Here is a 13,160-nt window from a genome sequence, read left to right on the forward strand (position 1 = left end):
TCTTTTGTCACCCAAAAGAAAGTGACAGGGAGGTTTAGGGAAAAAGTTGAGATCAAAGTTGAGATTAAAAAATGAGGTTGGTAGGGGGTCATTTATGCTTTCAGTTTCCTCCTGTTTTGAGAGAGTGAAAGAGTTAGAGAATACTAGGTTACCAGATTTGAAAGGTAGTAAATTTGCTTCTAGATATGACTACATTGCTGGACTGATACCAGTTGGCTTCAGCAGACTGACAATCTTCCCATTCTTCAATCTCATCTTCTCTTCCTTTCATTGCAGGTAGATGGACATGGTACTCATCTTTATTACTAATTTGCTAAATTTCTATGCTACTGTAAATAAAAATTTGAAAATTACAATAATTACATTAATATATTATTCATTCAACAAAATGTACAGAAGTATGGCATATATGAAAGGGAGATTATACTAAGACTGGAGTCCTGAGGAAGGGCAGATCATAGATGGTTTGGTCTGCCCACAAAGATAAGGAGGAGAGCGTCCCAGCAGGGTTTAAGCATGGGCACATCGTGCTTCTATTTGAGCTGCATATAGGGAACTGCAGCAGAATAGATGGAGGGAAGATGAGGCAGGAGGTTGGGAGCTCGAATATGAGGCTGCTACAGAAACCATTATGAGAGAAATGAAAACTTGAGACTCGAGCTCAGATAATACTAGTGTGGATGGAAAGACAGGAATTTCACAAAAGATTGAATGCTGTCCCTTATGAAAACATAGCAGCGTGTATGAGGGGAGAAGAAGGTTAAAAAGTTTCGGACCAGAACTAAAATACAAATAAGAGGAGAAAGCAAGACTGAGAATAGGGAGGGGATAACAATATGCAAACCATGAAGATCTGCATAGTTGCTACAGGTGAGGCTCAAATTTGGCTCTGAGCATCCTAGAAGCCAAAGAAAAAATATAGACATGGATAGTGCTTGTTACTCGAATATACCAAAAACATAACATGCCTAAAAATAGTTAATTAAAAGAAGCATGAAGCACTTAACAAGAAGAAAGAAAATTTTCACATGAGACTTCATATAGGGGGCATTGCAAGATGTAGTCACAATGTTCTCAGCAGAATTCTCACTGTAAGTGCAGGAATAACTTTAACCAGGGCATTTCTGGTAGAGGTCCTCAATGAAATTATAGAGAGACTTTGTTAAGGCAATGGTACGTCCACAGTGAAAGAAGAAAAGATGAAATTCAATTGTATCTCACCCAAGAGATCTTGACTAAGTGGCTGCCATTTCTTGATTACAGCTTTTGCTCAAATTCCTGACAATCTGAGTGATTTCGTTGTTGTTGTTGTTGTTGTTGTTGTTGCTGCTGCTGCTGCTGCTGCTATTGTTCTTTTCACTGTCTGGCCCTTTGACAATGGGTCATTAAGACAGCCTCAAAAGCTGTGACCAGTTTTGCCCTCATGATTCGTTGATTTCTAGGGGCTAGGAGGCATTTACCTTTCTTAGCTTCAAATGGGTATTGACTTTGTTTAAAGCAACACAGGTGCATTTATCAACTCTTTTTCAAGGCAATTGTGGTCTTTTCATATTTAGAAAATCAGATGTGATGCCATGTCCCTTTATGTCAAGGCAGCCTTTGCTTTCCTGGAGGTCTTTAGAAAAGTTATCCTTTACATCCTCATGAAGACATTAATTTATCACAGATCCTTGCAATGATTTTCTATTTAATTGAAGGAGGAGAAAGAGAAGGAGAAAGTAGAAAGGAAGTAGGAAGAGATAAAGAAAAAGAGAAAGAAGAAAGAAAAAGTAGGAAGAGGAAAGAGAAGGGAAAGGAAGAAAAAAAAGAAGAGGAGAAAGAAGATAAACTTGAAGGACTAGGAGATAAATGCTCCCAAAATACTTCAAAGGCAAAGCCCCCAGGGAAACTTAGGGCACCTTCAAGGCAAGAAGAAAGGACTGTTTTCACCAAGGAAAGATGTTTTGCCAAGCTTCCCTGAAAGAGAGAGAATGGACATAGAGAGAATGAAAAATATATAACTGGCCATAAATGAGACACTACTGATATCTCTGTCATATGACCAGTTTCATCTTCAGATGTGGTTATGTGCATGACCATTTTATTCGCCAGCCTGACTCATCTGTCTGCCACCACATGGCTGGTTGTGAAAATACTGCTTGGGCCTGATGCTAGTGGTCTATCTGTGAATGGCGGCATCTTATAAACACTATCAGAGAGCAGACCAATTCACAAAGGTGATGTCTCAGACCTTCCAATCATCCTCCCCTGCAAACCCAAATACGGTCATGTTTAACTTTCAAACTACTTCCTTTCGATTCTTTTATGCCATTGAGAATGACTTATCTCCTTAACATTTATATGGTTCCCTATGGAGTATCAGAGTTTATTTATCCAGGTAGTGGAAGGTATTAAACAAGGAGGAAATATGATATCTGATGGAACCACAAGAATGTAAGCTTCGTGAAGGCAAGGATTTTGTCTGCTTGCTAATCGCTCAACCCTCAGTGCCTAGAACAATGTCTGGCACTCTGTAGGCTCCGGATAAATATATGTTGAAAGAACGAATCAATAGATGAATAAACAAACGCTGGTGGTAAGAACACTGTGCCTGACTTTGGAAGGCACTGCTTCTATGAAAACATATGTTCATGTTTATAAGATTGTTTCTAGACCCACAGAAGATTAGAATTGGAAAAGAACATTGTGGTCTTCCAGCTTAGCCTAAGGCCATGAAAATACTGCTATGACGATGATAATAATAGTAAATATTTGGTGAGTAGAGCAAAGCTAAGTGACTTCCTGAAAGTCACATCGTAAATCTGCAGCAAATCCCATCCCTGGCCTCTTGACTCCCAAGTCACCATCCTTTCCACTGCCACACAGTACCCAGGCAACTAACAAGCCTATGTCCAGGTTCCTGGCTTGACCAAGAGGCTCATGAAGCTGACTGACCTCACAGGGAAATGAACAGAAGGTCCAAATTTGATTCCAGTCCTTGTGCACTACGGAGGGCAGGTATGGAAAAATCCATGGGCAAAGGGATGAGGATGAAAAACAGCTTGCCCCTAAGGAATAGGACTACTGACACCCCCCACCCTGGACCTTAGAGGGGCTAAAATAATGACCTTTTATTCTCATTCAGCACTTTAACATTTTTACAGTACTTTTGCGGCCATTCCTTCACTGAATGTCACAAACTAGCATCCTGCTGGCCAAATGCAGTTCGCACATGCTTTGTGTTGGCCCACAGATAAACACATTGATCCCTCATGAGGGACTTCCATTCATTCCTAAAATACTGTCTGCAAAGAGAAAAACCATTAAATGAAAAATATTTCCATTCAATTGAATGGGAAAAAATATGAGGTATTTCATCCCAAACCAAGATACTTAAACTGTTTTCTCAGATTATAAAAAAGTTATACCAATTGAACAATGAAAATAAATGTATAGGTAATAAACAACAACTTTAAAGTCTACAAATATAGTTTGCACATAAAATGCAATGTGATGAAAATTGATGGTACTCATTTTTTTCTTTCTGCATCATTTTCTTCATCAATTTTTCAACCTTTTGGGGACACATGGTTATTTTTGCACTCAAACTACACTTGAAAATAAAGTTATAACACAGAAGAACACCCTCAGGGCAAAATAAAAGCTAAACAAGACAGTGCTTCAAAATGTGGAGAGAGCACACACATGCAATTGCACACAGTCGTGAGAAGCTACTACCTCTTCATCTCTGGTACTTGACATTCATAAACAAGCAAAACATTTGAGTTTATCCAAACATAGCATGCAATTCAAATTCTCTCTTTATAATATTTCTGACTGAAACTGCTGTTGGATTCATGGGTAAGTATTTTTTTGCCTAAAACCATAATGTAACAATATCCCTTCTTTTAACACATTTGTGTAGTGTGTGTAAAGGTGAAAAAAAGTCATTTACACACTCACCCAAAAAGGGAGACGGCCAAAAGGTGGTAGAACTTTTCAAAAACCATTAGAACAGGAAGGCTTCAACTGACCCATGGTTATGAAAGTCTGTACTATAAAATCGGAATCACTTGGAAACGTTTAGAAATAAAGAATATCACAAAGAAATATAAAAGTCTGGCTTCTCTTGAGAAAATGGACAATCTGACTGCCCTGGTCTCAACGTTCTAACACAGCAGCAAACAGCTGGAGGAGTGGCTGCCCATCCACAGGGCCATGCACACCCCAAGACAACACAGTCCCCATCTGACCCTCTTCACTCGGTTCTATTCCTTATCTGGCCCTTGTAGACATCTTTAGTCTGGGGCCCTATTTCTTTTGGTTGTTCATTGCAATGCTCCTTCATGTGCAAGCTGCCTTCCCATATAACCCACTTCCCACAGAGAGACTCAGGCAACACTAACAATGAGCTCCTCCAGAATAGATGCCTTCCAGGGCACCATGTTTGAGACAAAACTGGGCAATTTCGAGGCATCGGTGACCACTGGGATACTGTCTGAGCCCAATGAATGTGGAAGGTTTGGAGTATAAAAGCTCTAATTGGTCCCCTGGATTTATCATCACTTCCTATCTTCTACTACGAATATTTTTGTGCATGCCTTCTCGTCTCTATTAAACTCTATGTTTCTTTCATATTTATCCCCCTACACACACACACACACACACACACACACACACACACACACACAGAGCGAGAGAGAGAGCGCGCAGGCGCGTGCTCACGCAAGAAAGAGGGAGAGAGAGAAAGCACCTCCTAGTACAGTGATACAGGTTCCAAGTTGGTGTAGGATAATCCTTTTTTTTATTTTATTTTACTTTAAGTTCTGGGATACATGTGCAGAATGCGCAGTTTTTGTTACATAGGCATACATGTGCCATGGTGGTTTGCTGCACCTGTCAATCAATCCGTCATCTAGGCTTTAAGCCCCACATGCATAGGTATTTGTCCTAATGCTCTCCCTTCCCTTACCCCCATCCCCCAACAGTCCCCGGTATGTGATGTTCCCCTCCCTGAGTCCGTGTGTTCTCATTGTTAAACTCCCAATTATAAGTGAGAACATGCAGTGTTTGGTTTTCTGTTCCTGTGTTAATTGCTGAGAATGATGGCTTCCAGCTTCATCCATGTCCCTGCAAAGGACACGAATTTATTCTTCTTCATGGCTGCCTAGTGTTCCATGGTGTATACGTACCACATTTTCTTTATCCAGTTGGATAATCCTATTATTAACCCTACCTCCCTGGTTCCCTCCAGGGAAAGCTATGACACAAACAGTAGCTAAATGGAAAAGAGTACTCAAAGTCGGGATAAACTGTGCACCCCCAGCTTAAGTTACTGCCTGTCAACTAGGGATGTCAGGACTGCAGAGAGGCTCACAGAGGCAAAGCCTATACCTAAGCGCTTCCTGCAGGGGAGCAGGAAGTAGTAAAGAATAGATGAAGCTTAGATTTCTGCCTCTGTAGCACAGTAACTCCCTCCTCCAGAGAAAATATGGCTCAATAAAAACCCTAGACTCAGATCAATGATCTTATTAGCTACTTCTTCCTGGGGCAGAAACTAGGAAGTAGATACCAGATGAGTGTAAATACCCCCTCCCCATTGTAGAAACCCAATAAACTTGGCTAATATTTGCTTAGGCAGCCCAGGCATTATTATTCTCATTTTACTGGAGAAACTGAGGCCCCAAGATGTCATATAACACATTCAAACTTGGAAACATAGAACTGGACTAATAATCTAGCTATTTTTATTTGAATTCTTCATCCAGAGCATAGCATTGCTAAGTGGTATCACTGGATAAAATCTTTCCAAGAGATTTGGACTACCTGACTAAAAGTTCCTGGAGGTTATATTTGGAGTACCTAAAACAGCTATAATTGTTATTATTTTCAACCCTGTTTGGCCTCCTCTAAGTCCTACACTCCCCATGTTTGCGGGGTACATTGTTTCTGAAAGAGAGCATCTGGAATCATCACTCAGTAACTGCAAATAGCTCTCAACTTTGCACACTGGATTCACTTGGGGAGCTTTGACAGATACTGGTGCCATGGTCTCAGCCCTAGAGATCCCAGGCATCAGGAGTTTTAAAAGTTCCCAACATGATTCTATGTGGATCCAGCTTTGAGAACCACAGTTGTAAACTCTCCTTTAGACTGTCTTGGCTTTTTGCTGAGAAAGTCTTGGCTTTCCTGGGGGCCAGGAACCTAATGTCTCTTTCCTACCACCTAGGTTACACAGGCAGGTTGGAGCTGAGTCCTGTTCCCAACGTTCAATCTTCACTTTCCAAGCCAAGGGCTCTATTAGCAATAATAATAATTACTACTTAGTGAGCACTTACTTTGTGCTGGCTTGTCAACTAAATGGTTTGTGTGCATTATGCATTACCTCATTTAAACCTCAGCACCACCCTGTGAGACAGGTGCTATTATTTTTCCCCAATTCCCAGATGAAGGCTCAGAGAGTTTGCATAACTTAGCCGGGATCACCTAGCTCCTAAGAGGCAGACAGGAATCAGCCGTGGCCTGACTCTAAAGCGAGAACTCTTAAAGCATCATGCTGTACTGACCAATCTAGAACTTTCAAGCAGCGCTTGCATATTTTATTTCTGTGAAACAGATAATGTAATTTCAATGACACTAGCAAAACTAGAGTTATGTTGACTAGTGGTTAAGAGCAAGGGCTCTGGAGCCAGTCAGGGCTGCAATCCTGGCATCATCACTCATGGTCTGGGTGACTTTGGGCGAGGCATGACCTTCATCAATCTCAATTTACTTTCTCTTGAAGGATGTTAATAATAGTACCTAAACCATAAAGTTGCGGTGAGGAGTAAATGATATTAGCAAATTGAAGGCACATAGAACAGTACTTGATTCACAATGTTTAATAGAAAGCATATTAAATGTTAGTTTTTGGTCATAATTTTTAGTACTATGCAATATCCAAAAAGACAGGGGCTTGGTCCTAAGGCCTTGTTTGTACAAATGAGTATATGCCTAGTTTCAACTTTTGTTCGTGACACTTACCCCATTAGGCCCCATGACATATCTGAAACATGCTGTTAAATACAGTCCTCCAATTCAGTAGGTATACAGAGAATTAGGACAGTATCAAGGGAAAGAAGTTATGACAAATGTTCCCAAAGAACCTTGTTTTCTGATAGTTCAGTCATCTGCCATCAAATTTGCACATGCCCTGCAGCGTGAAAAAGCATCAGTTCAAGGAAGCTAATTCTATTCTCTTGCTAAAATACAGAGTTGAGTCCTAAGGTAAACTTTCTTTGCAGGAATTTATAATTCAAGCCAGACTAAACCACCAAACAAGTCTCAACAAAGAGTTTCGATACCTAAGAGAATAAAAGAAGATGGTATCATGACTTTATAATAATAAGGAGTAAAGATATTTCCTGCAAGGGGAAAGGAGGGTAATGGGCTATGTGAAATTCCAAGGATCTCGGCAGTCTTTCTAGAAGACATATAACACAGCATATTGATATGAGCAAGTAGGCACTTCATAAATGTTTTATTATCATAATAATTAGAATTCAGAACTACTCACTTTAGTTTGACCTTCTGAATGATTGTTTTGAGGGCCTTTCTTCACAGGCTTTCCTATTATAATCTTACCTCTGAATGTAATTTCACCTCTGGAAAGAGACTGGGGAAGGAAAAGAAGATGTCCTGAGTGAGTATCTTTAGTGCATTCAAGAGCCCACAAATTCTACCTGGAGTGCTCTGACCTGATGCATCCAAATGGGGTGTTGGAGTAGGCTTTGCTCCCTGCGGTCTGTCAGTCGTACTCCCAGTTTGCTGCTTAATCGACCCATGCATGTAGGCAGGTGTCTGAATGTGAAGATACTTTGCATTTTAGGGAAAAAAAAAAAGGCAAGAGGTCTTTGCAATGTGTCTGATCCAATTATACGAGCCCACAGAAAAGCACACAAAGGTTTGGAGGAGCCCACAGTGAGAGAAGAGTCCAGAATAACTTTATTGGTGGTCTTGAAGAGCTGGGCTAATACACTTCAATGAGCCATTAAAGGAGGAAGGGGAAAGAGAGAGGGTGATAAACATGCATCTTCATTCAAACGTACTCATCAACAAAGCCTGCCTTTTCCATATGGACAACTACTACTGTTAGTTTTTAAGTAGTGATAAGAGCTGCTGAAGTACATAGGACCCTTACCTGGAGCACCATTAACAAAAACTCTTAACCAGAGGTGGGCAACGGCCTCTGACCACACATTTATCTTTTCAGCTAAATGCATATGCTCAGGAAGCAATTCTGTCCCAGGCAGATCTTCAAAAAACAAATATATACATTCTGCTCTTAAGCTGAACACAGGATATGAGATGTTCATCTACAGGGCAAAGCCCAAACACAAAATAACAACCCGCTTCAGAGAAGCAGGCCTCTCTGAAAATCTATGGGCAGAACATATTTAACCATGAAGAAATATTTTATTCAGGATGCCAATAAAAACAACAAATGTAATATTACACCACTTTTGCTGCATTGAAAAATCAGCAAGTTCTTTTAATGAAGTGCATTCCTGTTTGTAAGGTATTCAATAGCTGACTTTTAATTAAATAAACAAGAATTGTACAAAGTTAGGATTTGACTTCTCAGTCATTTACCTTTATGTTTTAGGCATTTCGGATTATCAAGGAAGAGGCACTGTTTCTCCTCTTTCAACACATGACCCCAGAAGTTTATCCAAAGTCACAAGTCAAAGAATTATATGTGCATTACTTAAAACCCTAAGACCCTTGGGAACAGCACCCAGAGTCAATAGGCGCATCAAGGAAATCCATATTAGAAAAAAAGAAGACGAAAACTAAAATCGAAATTAAGGACCTGTGAGTTCTGGTCTCAGATGCTTCTATACCTTGGCTAAGTCATTTCCTCCCACGTTGGACTGAGTCCTCCTCCAGTACTTCATACAAGTGGGACAATTGTAGGAGCTAAAATGAATATTGAGGTGGAGGAAAATGCAGCAGGTTGTAACAGAGCTGCAAAGTGGTATGGAAGAACAGAAGAAGTGATGAATTCTGATTTGAGAATAGCAAGGGCCCCGGAAGATCTGAACTTTAGTGATTTGGTGTCCAGGGTCATCAAAGAAATGGAACATTCTTTTCTAGCTATTATAGAAGGTCTCTTTAAATCTGTCCAAAATATTGGAACTACCTCATTAAAAGTGCCTGGAGGTTATATTTGGAACCAATCTTGATTTCATGGTCCTGAGTCTAAGTCTTGATTAGATCATCAATTTTTTTCACTCTTGATGGGCCCCCATTTCCTATTCAGAATCCAGTTTCAAACTCAAAGGTACAACCTCAGAAGCTGGACTTCTAAAAAGGAAGATAATATCATCCCTTGCAAGCTTGCCTCACCACTGTACCCAGAATCAACTCCACAATGGCTCTAGCACTTCCAGGTCTTTTTAACACAACCCAGGTCATGAGATGTGTTCAGTCATCTAAGAGGGAAACACACTATGGGACCTCAGTAGACCATTGGATCCCAACCATATTTACGCACGTTCTGACAAACATTGAATGTGCACTATGTATAAAACACTATAAAGAAGAATATTAGAAACTATGCCTTTTCTCAAGGAGGTCTTGATCCACTAGGGAAGAGATTAACCTGAAGCTGAAATGTCTTATGATGGAGACACGAAATGTTATCAGAGCTCAAAGATTATGGTTCCATGTGGAAGTACTAAGAATACCTCCAAGAAGCTACATTCTCATGGGAATCCCTGGGTCTCTCTACATGCCCAGCCACTCAGCCTACTTTGAACCCTATTGGCCTGACCTGTAGGGCCAAGCTACTGCTTGACAACCCTAACAGGTAACACCTGCCTTGGTCATCACCCAAGAGTCTGTTGAAGATTTTAACTTGTCACATAGTTAAATTACTGGCAGGACTTGAGGAGGGGCCAGTCCTAGTATCTTCATTCAGATAACCAACTTGAAATGCTGGGAAAAGCTTTCAAGAGGAGGAGGTTTTTGACTTAGCTCTTGAAAAACATTTAATTTTAACTACTGTTTGTATATCTCTGTTGGAGGCCAGAGAAAAGGAGAGAGAAAGTGCATTCTCTGCAAAAAGAAGCAGTAAGAACAAAGGCACAAATGCGGTGCATGTATTCTCTCAGGTATACAAATGGACAGAGGTTAACCTTATGTCAGTTAACCTTATTAGAGAGTGGATACAGCAAGTTTCATGAGGCTCAAAAAACCTCTTTGCCAAATGAGGATACTCATTCCTACCACAGTACGAGACTCATACAATAAGTAAATAAAACACAAACTCATGGATAAATTTAATTACCTCAACGATCGGTATATATCATCCCAATGTTGGGTTATAAAGTACTGGAGACTCACGGTTTGCTAAAACAAATTTGAACGATAGGACTTTTGACTACTTATGTAAAGTATACTGGTTCAGTTACCCTTTAGTAATATCCCCCTGTTTTCATATGAAGCCCAAATTTAACTGATGGGTGACAGTATAATGAACTCAACAAAGCACTAGAAACTAGGTTTGTATAAATATCAAGACTAGACTCTTGAGAGGTTTTAGGGATGGGAGCAAAAGGGACAATAAGAATGCCTGCACCTACTCATCAGTGATCCCTTTGTAATGATGCCAGGGAAGGCTCATTGTGTCTGACCCCAAACTCTAGCTCGGTCTGTCTGGATAAGCTAGTGAGGTGTGGGTGCACTGTAGCTGCCAGAGTCTTCCCACCCTCTCTTCCAAAGGATCCTCAACAGCTTTTACAGTCACTTAATGAGCCACGTGGCCTGATAGCTGTGGAAGCCACCAGCAAAGAACTGAGCAACCGTCTACTACAACCAAACAGGGAATGAGAAAGGAGGCCAGAATTTGGGCAATTCCTTCCCATCTACAGCTCCATCAGGTATGAATGGCAGAGAGTTGAAGTAACTTTCTCTTCAGAAACCTGCTTCCATCCAGCTTTTGTTTCCACTCCTTCCAGGCTATCCTGAGGCTTCAAGTCCTCTGCATCAACCACCCATCTCCGTAGCAGTGTATAGGAAAATTGTCAGCAGTGACAATTTTTTGCTGACACTTTGTACCAGAATGACCAAAAAACATACAAAAACTTATAATAAAAAAGAAGGTAAATCATTCATCTTCTGCAGATGCTGCTGGTCTATGAAGACTAAGGCTAAGCTGACATTCAACTTTGCTTTCAGTGACATCCACCTCTAAAAATGACTGCACAGAGGGCTTAACCCAGCAATAACTATGCATCAGTCTACTCAATGCCCACTCATTCATATTCAGAGGGGAGCCCAGGCCAAGAGGTAGGCAGAGTGCATGCCAACAGCTGCACTTCCTAATGCTGCACTCTGTCACAGATGTACCCTTCTATGAATGTTAAACTTAGGCTCTGATATAGTTTGGATGTTTGTCCCCTCCAGATCTCATGTTGAAATGTGATCCCCAGTGTCAGAGGTGGGGCCTGGTGGGATGTGTTTGGATCATTGAGGTAGATCCTCCATGAATGATTTGTCGCCCTCCCCATGGCAATGAGTGAGTTCTTGCTCTGTAAGTTCACACAAAAGCTGGTTGTTTAAAACAGCCAGGCATCTTTCTCTTGGCCTCTCTCTCACATGTGATATGCCAACTCCCCTTCCCTTTATGCCATGACTGGATGCTCCCTGAAGCCCTCACCAGAAGCAGATGCTGGCATCATGCTTCTGGTACAGCCTGCAGAAAGGTGAGCCAAATAAACCTCCTTTCTTTATAAATTACCCAGCCTCAGATATTCCTTTACAGCAATTCAAAATGGACTTATACCTGCTGTATTGAATTATTTTGCATTCCCTGAACCCACATAATCTAAATCATTCAATTAATTCAACAAATACTCATTAAGTACTGCTGTGGATCAGGCACTGTTCCAGGTGCTAGTGATATGGCAAGAGAGGCAAAAATCTCTGTTCTTATAAAACTTCACTGTAGTGGGAAAAGCTACCAGATAGATAGACGGATGGATAGGCAGGTAGATGGATGGATGGATAGATAGATGATTGATAAATAGATGATAGATAGATAGATAGATAGATAGATAGATAGATAGATAGATAATGAATTAAATAAAAATAAAATACAGTAAGATAGAGAATAACAAAGTGGTCAGACTGAGCAGCTGCTATTTAAATAAGGTGATCCAGGAAGACTCTGAGAAGGAAATATTTGAGTAGAGCCTTAAAGGAAGTGAGGGAGAAAACCATGCATCTATCTGGAGAAACAGCACACCAGGAAGAGGAGATTGTCAGTGTAAAGGCAGGGCTGCCCTCTAGACCATGTAGGGCTTTGTGGACGATTGTCAAACCCTGGTTTTTATTGTGAGCAAGCCATTGCAGTGTTTTGAACAGAGATGTAACAATATTGGACTTGTGTTTTGAATAGATGGCTCCGGCTGCTGTGGAGAAAATGGCTTGTAAGAGGGACAAGGTGCCCACCTAGAAGAGCTCAGACAACCAGCCTTGATAGCAACCTCAGAGCCTGCCAGTGGGACAAACATGGGCAAGAGAGCCTCTTGCTTCCCTTGCCTTTCACCCCAGTGGAATTTCTCTCTTTATGTCAAAAAATGGTTCCAGAATTTTCACCGATTTAGAGAAGGAGTGAAATTTTCACAGCTTTAGAGAAGCATTTAACTTCTTTTTTATTGTTTATTTTTTAGAGACAGGGTCTTACTCTCTCACCCATACTTCAGTGCAGTGTTACAATCATTGCTCACTGTAACCTTGAACTTTACAATCATTGCTCACTGTAACCTTGAACTTTCAGGCTCAAGCAATCCTCTTGTCTCAATTCTGAGTAGCTGGAACTACAGGCATGTGCCACCATGCCTGGGTAATTTTTTTATTTTGTTTTTAGTTTTAGAGACAGGGTCTTGCTATGTTGCCCAGGCTGGTCTCAAACTCCTGGCCTCAAGCAATCCTTCCACCTCAGTCTTCCAGAGTTCTGAAATGACAGGCATGAGCCACTGTGCCTGGCTGCATTTTATCTCTTAACACACTTCTCCCTCAAGGTTGTTGTTCAGGGATGAGCAAAAAGAGCCACTTTTCAGATTCTTGGCTGAGGACATTGTTGCCAACAGACAATTGCCACCTTCCTACATTTCTCCAGTTGCCTAGGCAACAAG

This window comes from Macaca nemestrina, chromosome 7 (genome assembly GCF_043159975.1).
Source record: "Macaca nemestrina isolate mMacNem1 chromosome 7, mMacNem.hap1, whole genome shotgun sequence".
Lineage (NCBI taxonomy): Eukaryota > Metazoa > Chordata > Mammalia > Primates > Cercopithecidae > Macaca > Macaca nemestrina.